At 39.3% G+C, this 20911-nt stretch overlaps 1 protein-coding gene across 1 annotated transcript in view; it reads left to right on the forward strand.

Annotated features, from left to right (window-relative positions):
- The first annotated feature begins 5242 nt into the window (after nucleotides 1-5242).
- Nucleotides 5243-20911, forward strand: part of LOC124156025 (actin cytoskeleton-regulatory complex protein pan1-like) — a 450499-nt gene continuing 434830 nt past the window's right edge. The window contains exon 1 of the mRNA XM_046530312.1: nucleotides 5243-7179. The gene's annotated coding sequence lies outside the window, so the exon portion shown is untranslated. The remainder of the gene's footprint in view (nucleotides 7180-20911) is intronic.

Raw genomic sequence — 20911 nt, forward strand, 5'->3', positions numbered from 1 at the left:
TAAAACCAAAGCCTAATATACTTATCAAGCACACGAAATCTGCCTTAATTCTATGTGTTCGATAAAAAATATATTTTCTATATTAATTGGGTGACCAGAATAAGGTCTCAGCCGAGTTAAACTCGTCTTTAAACTTCTAATAGATCATAAAATTTTTTCGATCTGGTGTTCCTCCAGAATTTAACTCAAATGCGCATTGAAGTCTACCCTTCAATCGATGCTTGTTCAAGAGAATATCAAAGAATTAGCCCGTTAGTGCATAGATTGGACCTTTCTAGCAAATTTATAATTACGTTTCACCGACGGTCAGGTGGTACCCATACATATCCCCATTCCTGCTCAAATAATACACAGTTCACCGTAATGAAAAAAAAACTAACCAAACTTTTCCCCAGTTTTCATCGCTATTTAATACCCTCAGTATTGCCTTTAGTGCTATCCACCATATTCTGGAATGGAATAAGGTCACGATTCAGCGATTTCGCAAAGCATGAGAAACAGCCACCTGGCAGTCTTTACGTTTTTTCTTTTGTTTTCCAGGAGACGATAGCCTTTTGATGCTGTTCCCGCGTAGTCACGTGACTAGTATCCTACCGTAAATTAAATTCGCGGAAATTCGATTCTGTGGATTTAATTATGTCGTCCTCAAAGGGAAGCGGAAGAGAAACCGGGCAAAGTTGTGATTTTGCTTTATTTTTTTATATTTTGCCCGTAGAGTTAGCAGCGCGTGTGGATGTGGAATTTATCGGTGTTGAGGGAGAGAGTCGGGTCATATTTCCGTCTCTCCTTCTCTCCAGTCTCTTTGTTGTTTACCCTTCGTGGCATTCTTTATTTGCAAAACGGAAGAAAATGTTAAGCGAGGACGCCATAGTGTATTACCGTATAATCTCATGCACCACGCGCCCTCGTGTGACATGCTTACCTTGTTTTTTTTTTTTTGGCGATGAATTTATGAAAACGGTGATTTTGGAAACATCGCGTCAACATAACATGCAGTATTAAATGGACAAATGACGGCAATTGCATTATTATTATGTAATAGCAGTCAAGTGTTTCCCATATTTTTCGGGAAATGAATTTCTAAAAACGGCGATTTAAAAATACCATCTCAAAATTATATGATTTTATGAATTTTTAATGGACAAAAGACAGCAATGGCGTAATTTTTTTGTAAAAGTAGTGTTTATTATGTGTTTCTGGCAATTAATTCAGGAAAACAGTGATTTCGAAAAAATCATCTCAACTTAACATGTACTGTTTAATGGTTAAAGGATATCAATTGAATTATTACTGTTTAATCGTAGTCAAGTGTTTCTCCGAGATAAAACGAACTTATTTTTACAATCCGTGGCACTAGCCTTAGCAACTTGCTTGGGCACCATGCACACGGATAAACGGCGAAGGCTACGAATGTTCTGCCAATCTCGGGGCGCTGCAACCGCCCGGCAGGGAAAAATTAAATACACATAGCCATTGATTGGCTGGAGATTGTTGATTGAATCGCTGTTAGGTGACTTTCATAATGATACCATTTAAAATGGAAATACTCAGACGACGTTTTTGACGTCATTATAAAGGAAAAATATGATCGCTCTTTTATTCATGGTCTTGCAAACTGGCTGGCGGGGGTAAGCAAAGGCTCATCAATACAGCAGAAATGCACGCGCCTTCGGCGCGATTATGCTGTGTGATTCGCATTTTATGTGAGAAAATACGGTAGTTCACTAGAGTACGCCATCATAGTAGGCCGGAAGATCAGGTTTCTCTTCAGCTGGATGATCTTTCCTCCAGAAGGTAATACAAGGTATATGTATACTTCCAGAGGAATGCTACTTGATACTTATTACGATGTAATCTATCTATTATCCGTCAAAAACTTGCCTGCAAGAGGGTTCAAGCTGTCGTTTTTCGTCGCGAATAATCCAGGAAGTAGTTGGCGGATAGAAAAGACGGAAAAATAGAGGTATCTTAGTTTTTCTAACTATCACATTATACCATAATAATAGATGGTGATTGAGTTCATTACTCTATTTTCAGGGGTGAAGGAGGGACAGATATTGAGGCAGGCAATGCCTGGGGAGGTTTATCTGCGCATGGGATGGATGTGAATGTATGTTTTGGAGGAGATATCGGCCGAGAGGGGAGGAGCATGTCCGCGGGCGGATCAGTGGAGCGAGGAAGGAGGCTCATCAGCAGCAAATACTGCTGGCTTTGCCGGTGTCGCCAGCTGGTTGTAGCGGCCCGAGCTCCCTGTGCGCGGACGCGATGCCCTCTCGCAGCGAACGGAGGAAGGAAACGGAGGGAAAGGAAGGTAGGCTTCGGGAGTTGGAATTGTGGAGGGGGTGCAAGATAGAGTTTGCACTTCCATAGATGAGGGTAGGAGGGCTCGGGGGCCCGAGCTTCCCCGAAATGAGGAAAATGTTTGGAATATAAACTGTCAACCACTTACTGCCTAGATCTATAGTAGAACTGCTTTTTCATTCACTTTTAACATGCTATTTCTTTATTTATTTTCGATTTTCACGTTGATTTAAATTTCATGGAGTGTCCTAAGTTAAAATTACACTTAACCTAACTTAGTATTAATCTTGAACCCCCAACATAAATAATCAGCACCTATTCGCTGATGTTCCAATTCCACGATATAATAATGCTACGGATACGTAAATTCAGGGATAATTTGTGTTTTTGTCGCAGAAATGAAATTTTAATTTATGTTTTATAAAATAAACACCATATTACCGATAAAATCCATATTATCTGTTTGTTTCTTGACTAGTATACTATTGATACATTCGGGAACAGAGGAGTAGCGAGGGGGGAGGACCGGGGGATCCGGACCCCCACATCCGAATATAAATACACAATTTCTTTCCTTCATAAAAGAAAGCAAAATATTGAAAAATCATGAAATTACAAAATATTTCTTCAACAAAAGTTTTTTTCGATTATGAAAAGTGTTAAAATTAGTTTAAAACCCTCTATTTAATACACTGTTTTAAAAAAAAATTCCTCCCTGGTTTTGGACCCCCCCCCGAAATTCCTGACAACGCTCCTGTTTGGAAACCCTTCCGCACCACCCACATCAGTTTAGTCAGTACCTTCGCGCTACGGATGGGGAAAAAACGTTTCTTTCACGTGGTTATTACGTTTTAAAACTTCGAATAAGCGAATAAGAGACGAATTTTTCAAATAAAACGCCTTTTCACATTTTTCCTTTCTTGTATTAATTTTCTTCATGTAAAAGCATGTCCTCTGACCATTTAATTTATGTTATTCTCGTGCAATATACACTGTATATTGACTCAAATTATTGAGTCGAGGGTAATAACCGACTGCTATGGCCGTCAACTACCGCTACCGGGGGTGCGGACCCCCCCGAAATATTTTAGCACAATTAATTGGCTTCATAAAAGAGAATAAAATATTGAAATACCATAAATTAAAAGATGTCTGTGTAAAATGTAGTCTTTTCTATTATGAAAAGTGTCTAAATTAGTTTTAAACCATCTAATAAGTACCCTGTTTTTTTAATATTGCCAACCTTGGTTTTGGCCCCCACCGAACCTGGCTACACCACTGGCGGGCACCCTATTCAGAACACACATGTACCCATCATATGTATCACGTGACGTGGTAAATAAAAAAATCAATGAGTCTGGGCGGAAACTTTGGGCGAATATCAAAATTAAATATAATGTATTTAAATATTTTCACTCACCAGTGAAAGGTCACTTAGCCTCCCTTGAATGATACTCCTAGGCACCCTAATTCTCAGTAACATTTGATCATTGTATGCAAGTCATGTGACTAAATATGACGTTTTCATTGAGACGGTAGAGATATGTTGGGACCAAAATAGTGACGTCACCCCTCCCTGCTAGTCTAAATTTAAACTTTACTATTAGTCTCCAAGACGTGGCCGGCCTTGTTTTCAGCGGGGTAAAGTCCTTGTCTCCTAATGTAGTGGTCGCGGGTTCGAATCCCGACTGGGTGGATTTTCTACGATCTAGGGCATGGATGTAAATGCGTGTCCATCAACTTAATTGTGAGAAAAGGCTTCAGAGACCTAAATTCGGTTGATAAATAAAGATGAAATTATTATTATTAATATTATGACAGCACATTCAGTGAACGACTGTGGAATCGTTTATTGCAGTGGTTCCCAAACGGTGGTATGCGTACCACTTGGAAGTAGGCGAGGAACCTGTGGAGGCTAAGTCGAAAATAATCGGTAATAGCGGACACTAAGTTCCTTAATAGTAACCTGGCAACACAGTCGCGCCGTAAGTCTTAAATAGAAAATATGTATACATATTTTACGAGGCATTTAAAACAAAGTTTCTATTTATACAATTATTGGTAACTAAAAGTGCCTCCTACTCGTAGTGCGCGCGTACGCACGCAACGTATTTATTTTGGCTTGTTGATTCCCAATTACCAGCTTGTCACTGTCTCCTGGGTTTTTCTGTAACTAATGTAACTTTTCTGTTGTTTCCTTTAGAAAAATGTGGTTAAGTCATGGCACAGATTCAAACAGGGATCCTACCCGTAGAGAAATTATGTAATAAAATGCGCACATTACATTTTTGGGTAATATGTATTTTTTGTGTAATTTGTTTAATAAATTCATTGGGTAATATGTATGCACATTTTAGTAATATGCGTACGGTGGCGGCGGGGTAGTGTCCTTGCCAGCCAAACTAGAGGTCGCGGGTTCGAGTCCCGCTTGGGTAGGTTTCTCTCATGTACAGGACATGGATGTTCGTGAAAGTGTATTTGTTCAAATTTTAAAAGTAACCCCGATGTGAAAGGCAAGGTTGTTTTAGATGAGCATGGAAATTAACAAAATAAATAAATTATATATATATATATATATATATATATATATAGAGGGGTACGGGAGGAAAAAAAGGTTGGGAACCGCTGGTCTATTGTAATATTCGTAGTGTGGGTATATGATGGTAGCGCCGGTGTTTACGTGCCGATGGTTGCGTGAACCTGGAACGAGGATGTTCGCGGGAGACGTCAAGTGTGGTACGTGGGTGCTCGGAGGGTGGTGTTACGGCAAAAGAGAAGCATCTTCCCCCCCTCCTCAACCTCTCCTACTCGTCCTGGAGGGGAAGGAGTGTTGTTTTGGTGGAATGGGGTCGTTGTCGGGGGCGGGGAGGGAAAAGACCGGAGGGGAGAGTACAGCGCGCGTGCGGAATGTTTCCCGTCAGTCTCGCAGAGGAGGCGCAGGAGAGCGGTCCGGTGCGGTTAGACTGCGTTGCGCTCCGCGGCGGAAGATAACCGCTCGTTCAGAAATCGACGTGTTCCAAAAGCTTTACCACTTCCGTCGATCGACTTATTGTGCGTGTTTTTTGTTGCTTGTGTGCCCATTTGTGTTGACATCGCGTGGTTTTCTGTGTCAGTGTATCTTGCGGAATGCATGTCTGAGCGAGGACTGTAAACATTTCCGTCTCGACAACATTTGTGTGTTTCTCTTCTTTTTTTTTTTGGGGTAGGCTCTGTCTCTCTTTTCCGATTCAAACGTGTGGTAAAAAAATTTGTTTAAGCCGTTCGGTCATTGTTGTTACGTGTCCGGAAAACTGTCGTTATTTTCGCGTCGTGGAGCGTGAGGTCTCGATACAAGGTGCAACTCGGAAGTGCTCCGTTTTACAACACTTTTGAATGCCGTCAGATCACGTTGACATTCCACCGGTGTGTTCTTTAGAATGAGGTGAAATACCTCGGTGAACTTGCCAAACACATGAAGTGGCAAGAAGAATTCACCGAGTAACGTCAAGGAGGTTTCCGTTCTACTTTTGAACTCAAGATATTGATTTGTGCCGCCGAAGTTTTTGCGGATTGGGATCAGTCCGCGAAATTTTAGCAAGTGAATATTATGAAAGGCTGATTGTAATAGGAAACGGTATTTTTTTTTTCAAACGACGTATGTGTGAAGTCTTCGATATGTGTTGTCATTTCGGCAGCTCGGGTTCGTCCAGTCGTTTTTCATTTGTTTTGGAATAACATTTTGAGGAAGTGTCGAGCCGATTCACTTGGGCGTCAATTCATTATTATTTTTAACCATCCCGGCGTTATTATTGTGAATCGGCCGTATAATTGTGTGCTTTTGAGGAAAATATCGAACAATTGCCTTGCGCAGTCGCGTGGACGTCCCCGTCAGTGCCACCACCTCCCACCCACGTCTTCCTCCCCAGCTGCGAATTTTTCTTGTTTCCCCATTCCTTTTGCTCCAGCGTAGACGACCCACCTTCAACCTGTCTCTCCACTCCCTCAAGCGGTGTCTCCCATCCACAACCTACCTCACTTGTGCCCACACCCTGCCGCCACGACTTCTCTGAACTCCTCCGGCCCTGCCCTGCAACCGGAAGACAGTCCATCACCACCAGCAGACCCGTGATACACTCCTCATCCATCCCTCTGGAAGTCTTGGACACTTTCGAGACTAACACTGAGGATCAAGACGCAGCGGGCGCAGCCGAAGCGGAACCAAAGTGTCAGTTTGTCGCTCCTGACCGTTATCGAGGTTCTTCAAAATATTTCCCGCCCATTCCAGTGTAGGAGAATGGTGCCGTCTTTTAATATTTCTCGGAGATAATACAGATGGAGGACAAATTAGTCTTGGACATATTTGATATTAATACGGGAAGCGAGACCAACAAGAGGAAGTAGCAGTGGAACCCAAAAGTGTCATTTTGTCGCTCCTGACCGTTATCGAGGTTCTTCAAAAAAATTCCCGCCCATTCCAGTGTAGGAGAAGGGTTCTGTGTTTTTATCTCCCTCTGAGATAATACAACTGGAGGTCAAGGGGTGAATATTGTGAGTGAGGAAGCGAATAAGACAGCATTTCGGGATGTTGCGTCTAAGGACCGTCGGCAGAGGTTAAGCCTTGTGTAGTGTGGGAGTCGACAAACCGGTGTAGTCCGCTTGAGCGAAAAAGGGGGAGGAGCCGTTTTTTTGCCGGCTACGTCTCATCCTCTTCCCCGCCGAGCTGGTTCTCGCGAGCCGAGGAGAGGAGTTTTCGAAAAGTTGGCTCGGCCTCTCCCGTTGGGTCTTCGGCGACGCCTCGAGGGGTCAGCGGGAGTCGGCGGCAAAGCCGGCGGTTGCCCCCGCGGAAGGACGTATCGTCGGGAGCTGCGGCAGCCGGCTTGAAGCCCGGGATATAGCCAGGTGAGGCGAGTCGGCTAATTATCCCGTTTCCCGTCTTTTCGGTCTCTCGCCCGTCCTTTTTGATGCCTTCCGATCGCTTTTGTTTTTAGGTGTGCAGATGTGCCATGCATTCACGGTGTTGACCGTTGGGGCGGGAAAATCATCGTGCCGGCACGGGCAACTTCCGACATATGCGAGTTATCTTCGTGCTTGGACGATGTTGATGATTCAGACGGAAACTACCGCACGATGAATAAGTTGGGATAGTGATTAGCGATACATTATAGTTCTGTTATAGCAAAAATGTCTTCGGCGCTTATGATTTTAAAACATAATTTAGTGTTTATCAATATTCTATGCGTTATTTAAACATTACATTACATTAAAACTATTGTTGATTTTCTATTCGAATCTTTATAAGCCTTTGAATTCGAAAGGAATACTTGGATTATTTCATGAGGTATCATAACTAGCTCAGAAATTCACTGTTTACAAATTTGTATTTCTTGTTGTTGTAATAATGTACGTATTACTCTTGGAATCCTCGAAGTCTTTTTACTTTAGCAAAACAAAACTTCTTTTAAAAAAGTTCTTTCTCTTTGCTGTGTTGCTAAATTACATATAGATAGTTATGCGTAAAATTTTCAGCAAAAGTTTGCGAAGTGGAATGCAGGAGCGTTTTCATATGATTTTTCCTCACTGTGCGAGTAAAGCTTCTGATTGTCTATGGCATCTCTAATTGATGGTGTATTTATCTATTTTAGCTGAAGATAGGTTGTACTGCACCTTAATTATTTGTCTACAAAATGTGTATTCACATAATAATGATCTATCATTGCTATTAGAGGACGCGATTTATGTGTGAAAATGTCAATTGCAATTGAGATTTTTGGGTTTATTTGCCATCGTGCATGTTGGTAAACATATCGAATGACAAATAATAAGGTATTAAAAATTTTAGACCATAGTTGTGTGTGTCGATATGGCATAACTATTGACTTACGGAGAGTTAATTGAATATCCGTAATTTGACTGATCTCCTAAGGAAAGAAATAGTTTACTGAAGGATATCATTGGCTTAAAAAGTTTTCAATATTGTTTTCTCGTGTTTCACCTGCAGGTGAATCCACAGCATTTAAAGTAATATGTGTATATAAGTAAGGATTTATTAGATTCACTTTCCTAATATAAGTTGTAAAAATAATTTGTGATATAAAACGCAAGGAAAGTTTCATAATATCTCAGTATTATCGCGTTTCTGCGCTATTTAAAATGAATATCGATCCAGAGGTAATCCAGAGACGTTCTGGGGAATAAACCTATGAAATATTTGAAAAGAATTTCCACCCATAACATTAAAAAAGGTAATGTGGCGGGCATGCTATGGGGTGTGGTTGGAGCATGTTCAAAGGGGCGATAGAATGCTTAAAACTTATGATAGAGGGAAGGATGTTGATTAAAAGGGAACGGAAGGATGGAGGATGGTACATGAAGAATGGAGATCTTGCCCAATAATTCATTGGATATCAAAGTTGAATGGGCACTGGGAAACTTGATGAATAAAATAGGTGAATTGCCCCGGAATTTGGCGAACATATATTGCGGATAAATTCTCCTCGTGTTATACTTTGGATTAATGCCTCCACAGTGACCAATATGGAGACACCGACCCGTTGGAAAATTCGAGAACAAAGAGCCGGATGGGGATCTAGTTGGTGAGGTGGCTAGAGTGTTGGCCTCCAGCCCCGTGGGTTCGGGTTAAAGTCCCGGCGCGGCGGTGGCAGGGAATTTTCAGAGACTGCCCGATCTCTGCTTGAATGTTGTGTGGAGGAGATTTTAAGGCCAACACTCCGTCCGTCGAATGGGACGTTAACCCGTGGTCCCCTTGGCGCCTTTTGATAAGAGCTGGCTAATGCCGACGCCGAGTTTCTCTCCACCTTCCTTACCTACCCTTCCCTCATGGCGCAAATGACCTCAGCCGTCGGTCGCCTCCTCCAAATACCAAATCAAACCATACAAAGAGCCGGGAAAGCCAGGAATATTTCATTGACCAGCTATTGTATTTTACCTTTAAGGGACAATGATTATGGAAATGATATTAAATACCCAAATTTATTTATGTATCGGTGTGCATACTATGCATTGCACATGGACTGCATAGCTTATTCGTGATTTGGGTGGGTATTTTTTTCTGGCTAGTAGGAGTTAAATTCGGGATCTAAAATAATTATTTTTCGAAAGTTAAGGAGAAAGGTTGGTTTGTAAGCCATATAGAAACGATGTCAGTGATATTTCGAGTCGATTTATAAACAATGCGTCGCCTTAAATTATGGCTCTGCGATAACACGGGCGAAGGCGCTACATTAGGAATCTAATCGTCTTTCTTTGAAGCGTTGGCTTTGCTCGTAAAAAAATACTACTCCATAATCATGAATAAGGAACGAACGCTCATTTCCATGTAGAGATTTTTCACGGATTGCTTTAAATATGATTATACTGGCCGTAGAAAAACGCCAGTTATGCTGAACCGACATTTTTCAGCGGGCTGCCTCGACGTGTGAGAATTTAATTATATTTTAGTCCCTAATTATTAATAAATATTCTTAAAATTATCAATATCCTCATTTCGGATTTTAACCATTACCATAGGTGCGCAAGACTATTAATAAATACCCCAGTATCTTACAGATAACCCGGCATCACCTTCCTTTGCGCTAGCACCGTGATTTGTTTTGGGTGGTCGTTAAAACTGATTTAGTCCCTCATAAATTCGAGTCATGTTTTCTGCCGTACCCACAAAAACGGTTTTTTGACGGAGAGAGAGAGAGATTATCCGGAAAGAAGACACATTCGCTCCGTGCGTGCGCGGTACAAATTGCTCGGGAAATTTTCGGGCACGAGAGAGCTTCCGCTGCTTTTGGGGATAAAGGATTTCTTTTGGTTTAGAATCGATGGAAGCCGATCCTTAAAAGGGTTCGCCGTCTGTCTCTTCGATGGACTGTGAGGGGTTGTAACGATCTCTTGAACTTCCCCCAATCTTTGCCCGCCGACGCCAGCGTCGTCGGTGCCTTTATGTCAGATAAGGCTCCACACATTGGTCTGACACCTCTTCACTTATTTATTTCACCAGAAAATACGGCACAAAGGCTTAAATTGGCTTTTCCTTAAATAAATAATAGCTAAAAGATAACAAACAATAGCACAATAAATAAAAATTGACAGAAAACAAAATTTTTAAACATAAGAAGGGGCACTATTGACTAGACAATGGTGAAATATTCAGATGGCAATTTTATGGAGGATTTGTAAACAGTGGCAGAGGAAAATGGGTCTAGGGAAGGGATATTTGAAGCCCTGGAGTTAAATAAGGATGGAATTCGGTAGAACAGAGAGCGTTGTGTGATGGAAAGACGGAATCGCGGAATGTGAAGCACAGATTTATATCGCAAGCGGCAAGGAGGAATTTGAAAACAGAAAAGAGGGAGAATACTCGTACAGCAATCATCAACATCACTGAAAGGTTGATATCTAGATTTATAATTGTATAATTTCTATATTAATATAGTAAGAAGTTATTTTTCCAATATTATTGTTGATGTAGAGCCAAGGATAAATATAAAATATGTAATTTTCGAGAAAACGGAAGAAGCACGTTTCCGTTACAAATAGCGCTATACTGACGCAATGCATCTAAGGTAACAATTTTTTTATAGAAAGTAAGCATGAAGTGTAATGAGTGAAGTGAAATATTACTACATAACTTACATAGTCAAAGAGGGTTTCAAGGAAGTCGAAAAAATATTTTTGTCCACCTTTTTCCGTTTCCGGACCACTGTGCGCCGTCGCTTTGCCGAGAGGGGTTATAAGTGATGTCGAATCTCCTAATAGCTGCGGATTCTTCGTCCCATTATCTCTATGCATCCCTTTGTTTTCTTTCTTATTTATTCTCCTGAATAACCTACATTGTGATTTAGGTAATCCATCACAAAAGCAGATGCGGCATAGCCGGATTATCGAAAGCACCGGATTATTGGAACGTACATGAAACAAGCACAAAACACAAAAAGCTTTTTAAGTTATATTTTGAAATTAAATGGATATAGAGACACCAACTCTCCCTACTGCTTAGGGTGTAAGTCAAGGTAGATAAAACAAATTAATTATAAGGATTATGATGGATAACTGCAGCATAAACCGTGGACATCACTGTGACTCTGCAAAGAGCATTTCTTTTCCCGATTCAGTGGGCCAGGTAAGCAAAAATTCATGCAAATTATGATCTGACGAACTCGTGCATACATCTGACAAATATTTCTCGGGTTTGCATCCAGGTTAAAGCTTTTATGTAAGCCGACGTTTCGTGCATACATAATAATAAAACGAATACTTACTATGTATTGAAAAATCTTTTATTTAAAACAGAAAAAAAATTGCGGAACGAAAAGTTTATATCGCAAGTTAACGTTGTCTATTTACTTGCTGGGCTTACATTTCTGGGTCCCCATTGTTGCCAGAAAACGACTCGGTTTTTTAAAAGTATAAATCTCTAATCCGAATCAATATACTTTCAAGGGGCTTTGTTGGGACTTGAGGCACTTGTTAGACATGAATAGTTATTGATCTATGAATAATTACGATATTACAATGAATTTGTCGTAGATTTTCGGAGACCTCGAATTTTCATCGATGGCCTCTCAATTAAATTAGACCATGGTCAAATAGCTTTGGCGATATTTTTAAAACTACTTCTTTCCCCTGATAATCCTTCAAATTTTTTACTAATGTCTTTTCTTATTCCTGGAGGGAGAAAAGAGATTACATAAATTCGAACTGTCTTCATCAATGATTAGTATTTGTCATTACGTCGTGCCTCAAACAATATTTCAAGTATTGCAGTTATTAGCATTTATATTGTGAGTTTCTCCACCATTTGATGAAAAGGATCCACTGAAAGTAGATTTGGGTGATATTTATGAGAAAAATGGGTAAATATGGCTCCGATAATTTCCTTGGACATTTACTTGTCGCGAATTCTTCGCTGTTTTCCTCTTTTCTACTCCAATTTTCTCTTTTTATCAAGTGTCACGATATTTGGCAACTTCATTCCACCTTGGAAAGAGAGACATGTGATCAAGAGCAGATACATTAGGTGGGCAGGCCTTTTTGCTCTCACTACATACACACCGTCATTCGGAGCTCTCGTAATCACATGGGTTAAGTAGTTTAACTTACAATTACATATAATTTATCCTATTTGCCATTGATTGGCTATTTTTTAAGGTGGGTTGGGTATTATTTTATTCTTCATGTTCCATTCTAAATTAATAGCCGTTGAATTTATAATATTTGACAATGCTTTTCATTGAAACGTATTGAATGAAGCCATGTTTTATGTGACGTTGATGACGTATTTCCGTCGCAAAAAATCGGCGGAGAATGAAATTATTTTCCACACTGACATGTTTTAAAATATCCCTCAAATGGTGTTGACGGTTGGCTGAGCTTTATTTCTGTTGCTTGAATCGCCGGACCATGAAGCGAAGCGTAGTGTTTTTTTTCCTCTAGTTACGCGGAACACTCTATTATGAGATTTTCTCTTGCTGAAAATCCTCATTGTGCGCTATGCATTGATTCCTTGTAAAAATACAGCAAATAAAAAAAATATAGTCACATTATTTTACTGAATATTGTGTGAAAAATCCTGGGATTGTATTTTTGTATTGGTTCACTGTGTCTAGAGAAGATGTTTACAAAGGAACATGCGAAAAAAGTGTTTTTTGATTAAAAACTTCGAACTTAAAAACTAAAAAATGAAATTCGACCTGTCTTCATCGATGATTCGTATCTGTCATTACGTCGTGCCTCAAACGATATTTCAAGTATCGCAATAATTTGCATTTATATTGTGCGTTTCTCCACAATAGGATGAAATGGAGCAACTGAAAGTAGATTTGGGTGATATTTATGGGAAAAAATAAGAAAAAACTTTTTTATGCGTATCATCATCCATATTGCGACGGAAATCTTTTCAGAGGCCCTATTCAGTCGGCCTTTTGTTACATCATTGTCTCGTAAGAAACCTCGATCAAAGCCCGTTTTACATGAAGCATGTCATTGTGCAGGTTAGCACTGAAAGCATTTGTGAAATTGCGAGTCTGCGATCTCGGAATTAGAGCAAGGACTATTTTGCTACCTCGCAGCCATGCATTCTCGCATGCGTTCTAGCAATGCACTTCTTTATACCGCGTAATTTTGGCTGCGCCTTCGTACTTGCGTCAGATTGCGCAGTGACGTGCCCTGTGTTTCGTTTTCCTATATAATTGTCCACACGTCATCTTACGGCACGCCCTTCGTAATCGCTTGTCGTCACTGGTGTCAATGACCTCAGCCTTATTCCTAATTCCTGTCTCTTCCACCTATTAAAAGACGCTAGAAAATCGTTGCCTAGCGACCGCTTTTGGTATTTTCCCGGGGAGCGTATCCGAGCAACCTCTGTACATAAGATATCAAATTTAACGCCAATTTAACCCAGGAAAAACTTGTTCACGCCTCAAATGTTTTTCGCGTCGAAAATGTTTTGCGACACATTTCCGTTCGCGTCTGGTGATGGAATACGCAACAGAATCGGACGCTATAGCGAAAGCGCGATTGTCTTGTATTTATTTTTCCTGTCGTCATTCGGCGAGCGCATGACGTGGTCGAGGGTTGTTGGCCAATTAGCGTGCGAAAAATCGCGCTTCAAGGGAAGCGAAGTGTGTGCTGAAGCTCCATTGCATTCGTCAGTGTAGTCGCTGAGTGTGTACACAATGCCCGCGCTGCGGTTGCGTGGTAGATTATTGCTCCGCTTATGTCTCTGTCATCCGCAGGGATAGTCGTCACAGGGAAAAGCAAATTAAATTTTTGATTTTGTGAAAAATTTCATACCTGACCTTCATGCAGGTATTGTTTTCCGTCTTTATTCGAAAATATTGTTTTTTCCCCGCTTATTTTTTTAGCCTTCACAGTGCTGCCGAAATTTGTTGGTACTAGCGAAAATTGCCTGCTTAAATTTAAGAATTTTGTAGCACTTTATGAAAAAACAAGACGTAGTTACTGTATGAGATAACATTGCAAAGTCTTTTATTTAATTGGAATGAATTTTTTGTTGATTATAATATTTTAATACATTGGATGGGGGATAAAAAAACTGTTTTAACTTATTATGATTTAAAATCTAGTCCTAGATTGATTTCGAGTTCCAAAATTTATTTCCGCGTCTCGTATATTTCACGCCTGAGGTTCGAAGAAATCTAGATGACAATTACTGTAGTTTCGTCTAAAACAGACAGAATTGGAAAAGAAAATTAGATCGGTATGCACGCCTTTAAAATTAATTTGAGTTAATGGAAAATTAATTAACGTAACTATAATCAATGAGATGAGAGAGATTTCAAAAAGTGGCCTGCTCAAATATGAATGTCATAATAATCTATAAATTGCCCATATTATATGATCCATGAATTTGCTCTTTAAAATTGAAGGATGTCATCCATGACATATTTGTAATGGCACCTGCGAAAAGATTGTAGGTCCTTGCTTTAATTAGCGTCGTCATTGACAAACCTCATTAATTTTTTTTCATTCCGAGCCCAGCAAAAGGAAGCAAGCCGCGTAGCAAAACGAAACAATGGATTCTGTCGACTTGCTTCTTTTTACATCCGCCACCTGTCGGAGACAAGTCGCGACCACGGGACAAGCGAGTGTTCAAAACACCGAACACGAGTGGCAAAGCCTGTTTGGCTGCGAGCTTGTTTACGAGGTGAGTGCATCGGAGGGAAAATTCCTTTCGAATTAATCTGGGCGCGAAACACATGAAGGAGAGGGTCGTTCCAGTACGTACGAGTCGTTGTTGACTCTAGTCCAGGGAAAATGCGTATCGGGAGAATCCTTTCTGAAAGCGGTGTGCGATGAACAGTTAATCATTTCGAAAAATTTAATAGGAGTTACGAAACACCAGCCACCTGTGTTGTCTCAATGGTAAACGTTCTAATGTAACATTTATGTCCTTTGGTGTACTGATAACTACGAATCGTAAAGACATCTACATATTACCCTGCAAGCCACCTACTGAAGTGTTTGGCAGGGGGTGAACCTTCACAAACATCGGTCATGCACAACATTATCCATGGGGATTAAAGTTTACTTCCACGATAATACACTACGGAACATGTACGCCGCTTCATGTGACACATAAACTATGAGATTAATCTATATCCTACTTATGAAGACAATCTGCCTGTGAAGCTAAAACTTGCTGCTATAAATTTTCGGAAAATTCATAAACTTGCTTTGAGGAATGTATAAGTAAGTAAGGCACAGTACCATTCTGTTAGCTTATTACAAGTCCTAACGCTGCCGTTGCAGTCTCTTATCGATCGCAGGAAAAACGACATTATAAATCTATTTTATCGAAATGTATTTTATGGAGAAGAGTGAGTTGCGTAAGGATGAAATTTTATAAATAAAAATGGAATAGCAATTTTATTTTTATCTTGTTCTGACCGAAGTTTATTTTCGTTAACTGCTATGTTGAGCTGAAGAAATAAAAACTTTCCTTTTTTCTACGTGACGTTTTATTTTTTTTCCGATTATGGTTTCGTTACAGGGTAACATTTTTAAAGTCCCTGTCCTGTAATGGTCGAAAAATAATTAATCGTGTGGAAGAAGCAAACTTTTAATTTCTACAGTTCCGACAATCATGGATTTTCACGAAGTCACGCCCGCAACTATTACTTAATGACGGTGATGATAATCATGATATCAATTCTTCCTAAGACTATGAAAGTCATAAATGTAACATTATTTGGAAAGGAGCTGTCGTTTTATGCCTACGCCGGCGAAAAATCAACCCGAAAAAAATGCGAAAATGAGCGATATATCTACCTTTCCTCATTAAGCATCCGCAAGTCCTTCAACGAGCACTGTCGCAGAAAATCTGGAGTAAGCCGTTGATAGGAAGGACTCTATTGCTATATGCAACCTCATACTTGCAGACTCACATTAACGTCGTTCCCTGCTTTGTCTATGGCTTTGATTTACTCGGTCACCAGCAAAGCTACGGTCTCCCAGCTCTTTTCCCAATCACGTACATAGGCTTAGGTCCTTTGCCATGTTTGGAGACATCATTACGTAGGGGAGGCAATCCACTTCGGGTGACCCAAAACGGATTGGCAATTGGAGGCCAGAGCGGGTCGTTTATCGTAAACGGGACTGTCAGATAGCGGACGGGGTAGTGGAAAATTACAGCAACAATACCTGTTAAAAATGGAATCTCGGTGTATGTGAGGATTGAAGGCTAGGAGATTGATTGGAGGCAAAAATGGAATTCTCATTAGACCCCAAACGAGGGTCGGGAAAAGGGACAAGGTCAATCAGGGACTCATTTCCGTCCACAAATCGCGTGTACTTGTGTCTACGCGTGTAAGGGCATGGATGTTCATCAAGCGGGCCGCGCGCTGTATGCATTGGAAATATGGGAATCAAATGAGAAGCAATGGTGCCGGAATCAATGTAGACTAGAATTAATTAGTACGAAAACCACGTTTGAGGCATCTTTAGCATCTCATAAGTAAGCTATTTTTTTGACTTTATGTAGATGATTAAATTTTGAAGTTGCGAAAAATTGCGATGAGGAAAAAAATGAAGGTCATTTTTGGACTCATCGCTGTAAAATATAATTAGAATCTTTTACCTGAAGCATAGCCTTGAGCAATAATTAATGAAAACATTTGGTTTTTGCAGAGGCTTCGTCTTGGAGCCCAAATTATCTGCTGCAGTTTTTTTACTGATTTACTTGAATTTTTCATGGAGGAAATATAATTAAGGAAAAGTAATTATTATAAGGAAAAATAATTTTCACTTGAAATTATCGCGATTTTTCTGAACGTGAACCTCTACGATGCTCGTGTTTATGATATTTGATTTCTCCTTATATATTTCAATTTTATATAATTTCCATAATATTTGTCTTATGAAAAAATATATTTTTTTTTATTTTCAGGTATCCTGCGAATTGTAACTTAGGTAACTTAAAATACTGTATTTTATGATCGTTTTATGTGCAAATGGCATATGATTAATTACTTATTTCTTAATATTTTTAAATTCACAGTCTTTTTTGTAGTTTTTATATACAGTATCCTCATAAAGTTCAAACTACATCTGCATTTCATGTGGTAAATTTTTTAGCATACTAATTTATGTAAGCGACGTAGGGACGGAAAGAATTTCGGATTTTTTTTCGAAAACGCACATTTTTTAAAATTTCTGTGCAAATCCAAATTATTTGTCACTTTCAGGGATTTTTACGCGATCAATCACTATAGTAGATTTGAAGACCTCAATGCTTGCTAAAAAAAGGAAAAGACTTCACAATAGGGCTCTTGGAGATTAACCACAGAGGTCCTCGTCCGCTTTTGGTCAGCTCCTGCCTCGCCAAATTCAGTTGGTTTCCCTTTGTCATAGACGTATACTCTCGATGAAAATGCTTCCAAAGGGTATCTTAATAATGATTTAATTCTGGGTAAATAGTAGAGAGAAGGGAAGGAGATGAATTATTAATTAGATAGGCATTAACATAAACAATTTCTTTCACAACTCTTTGTAAAATTTATACGCTTCGGCTACAGATTTTTTTACCGACTTAAACATCGATAGCATTTACCAATGCTATTAAATTAGTATTTATGGAAATATTTGTGGGAGAATTCTGGTTTACAGTAGTAGAAAGTACCTAACGTCGCAATCCCCACGAAAAGGTAAAAAAGTCCGATATTATATTAGTGTTTCTTTAATTAATTATTATTGCGGCGTCCGGTATCAGTTCTGTCTTCTAATCGATTTTTTCCAAAGCATATGGTTACCTGTCCAAAGGATATGCCACTATCAATAGTCCTCAGATTATTTTGATGTTGTTCTTACTCAATTCTCTTACCAGATAATCTCTAGGCACCTAAATAATTCTTGTTTTCTATCCTTCATCACCTACTCCATATATTTTATCCGAGGCCATTAATTGTCTTCCTCCCATCCTTATGTCTCATGTTGCGGTGTTGTCTTTATTTTCTTATCAAGGTTTTCAAATTATTAATCTCCCGTTCTTCTTACTAATTCTCATTACTCACACTATCAGTCCATTTAGTCTTCATCGTTTTATAAAATTCACCTTTTCTATGCTTTCACTTCTTGACTTCTGCGCTGATGTCATCGTTTCAACATTGTTCAAATGTAATCCCTTCGTAATTGCTTCCGTACTTCAGCGCATAATTTCCCAAATGTGAGTGGATTCCCCTTTTTGAAAAATGACCTATTTGCTTGCACTATTCCACTCCTTATATATTTCTCGATTTGTCTGTCGCTGGTTACTCCGCTTCCCAGGTAGCAGAGCTCCTTTGCCTCCTCAATGTCTTGGTTTCCTTCTTCAACCCTCATCCCTTCTAGGCCAATTGGTTACAGTTCTCATTTGTATTGGTAATAATAAACATGATTTGATGACAGATGTATGAGGGAGATCTTTCTTTCCTCTGTACGAGTATACCGTTTCAACATAACAGCATTGAGAAGTGATTCAATTGGCCCATAGCGAAGAGTGAAGGTCACGGTCATTTCTTGGCGTGGTTAATCTATTGAGCTCAGGTGTCAACTTAGCACTGGAGGATTTGCGTGAGGCTTTGCAGTAACACTGTGGGTTTCACTGTATTACGGCAGGAAGAGGAAGACTTACCTATGCATGCAAGTGAGACAGAATGCGGTGGTGAGCGATGAAAAGGCTTCCGGTGACCAGAAGGGAGATTTAGATTATGCCATGACGTTATTGACGGAATATTATTTCATGAATCTTGTTACTCATTTGGCTGTGGGCTAAGCGAGATAATTCCGCATTATATACCTATGTAATGTATCCAACAAGGCTTACGTAACCAGCTAAAACTCTCAGTGAAATTCTCAACCATCTCAATAACCTGTAAAACAAGGATCCTTAAGTGAGTATTTACAATTAAATGCTTTACGAGTTTCTATTTAAACACTAAGCAAAACGATTCTGATGATAAATGATGATCTTAATTTAAGCAAGAAATATTATTTTTTATCCTTAATCTCCAGGTATTAAAAAAATGATGGAGTTGTTGAGCTGAAAGTTATGCTTTTTTGTTTTATCTAAATAATGCATTTATATATGAATCATACATTTGCTGCTTCAGTGGATCTTAGCTCGGATTCGATTGATAGATTGAAGTTGTTGGCAGGTAAATGGGGAAATAATATTTCAGATGTCAACGGTTGACCCCTTGAGTGGTGTATGTAATCCATGGATCACATACGTAATCGATCTTGTTATTTAGGCTTTTAAGCCATGGATTGCAGTGGATTCTTTTTCATATAAGGCATTTTTTGTTATTACCTCGGTAGTATTACGTGAGTTTAATATTATTGATAAGTTAGTGTCTTCCTGGTTTTAATTTTTACTTATTTTTTATCTTGGTGGTGAGTTATCTACTCGTCATGATATATAATTGACTTTTCTTTGAATATATTTAAACTGAAAACGACTTCATTTACCTTAGTGAATGTATTAAAGTTATTACTTAATGATACCGTGTATTTCCCACTAATACCGAAATGACCAATCATAGTTTAACATGCGTTATGTTTTTATTTGCCGTATAATTAATACTTAATATTGCAATAACTCAAGTAGGAAATGTGCAAGTCCCCTCGCTGGGAAGATAATACCACGGCAGACGAAAAGTTCTCCTGAGAGGAGTGGATCACATGTGGATAGGTTTCAGCGTCGCGAACTGCCGAGCGACGAGTGTCGTTCACCGGAAATAATCTTCTGGAAGCCATTTTCCATGCTCTGCCTAGCGTTTTCATTCTTCATTGCATTCGCTGGTGACCTCGACCTAAAAAAAATTACCCACTTGCTTCTGACAGCACGTTTTGAACTCCTGTGAGACTTTTGTCCAATTATAAATATTGACTTATATTCAATGCAAAGTAATCCATACAGAGGTTGGAAGAGAATAGGATTTTTTAGATAGAATGAAAGGGGGGTAGGCCTTATTTTGAATTGAAGGGGTATGTCCATGAGGGTAGAGGAGACTGCCGGAATGCTTCGTGAAGCTCCATTTACCAAGTTTCAGTCATCCACTCCTTCGTTCGTAGCCGTCAAATTTGCTTGTTCAATTAACCATTTGTGCCTTTTGTGGTTATCAATCATGTTCCTGAACACTTTGTTGATGAACTCATCTTTTCACGATACAAAATTTCAAAACTTGCGAGGAAATAAAATCAATCCGCTCGATTCGTCGACAGGTAAACGGCTATTATGTCAGTTAACAATTGCTTGGAGATTTGTTTACACTCATGGTATAGATGTGTTAGTTGACATCTCAATTCGAGCTGGGATTAAATTGAATTAAATGATTTTAATATTATTATAATATTTCAAGTATGTTTTAAAAAATGTAAACTGACCGGTCCACTGAATAGGTAGAATACTTTAATAATGGGTAACTCACAAAGTTAGCGCACGGTAAAGAATTTTTTGCTGTAGCTGTAGGTATTATTAATACAAAAGGTAACTGTTTAATGCCGATATTCAATATTATTTCCTTATTTTCGCTCACGTACGATTTGAATTTATTGATTTGTCGTCGACATACCTACGGCAGGGAGATTTGAAAAAATGTTTTCTCCCACATCTTGATTCAGC

The sequence above is a fragment of the Ischnura elegans genome, chromosome 3 (assembly GCF_921293095.1).
Source record: "Ischnura elegans chromosome 3, ioIscEleg1.1, whole genome shotgun sequence".
Taxonomy (NCBI): domain Eukaryota; kingdom Metazoa; phylum Arthropoda; class Insecta; order Odonata; family Coenagrionidae; genus Ischnura; species Ischnura elegans.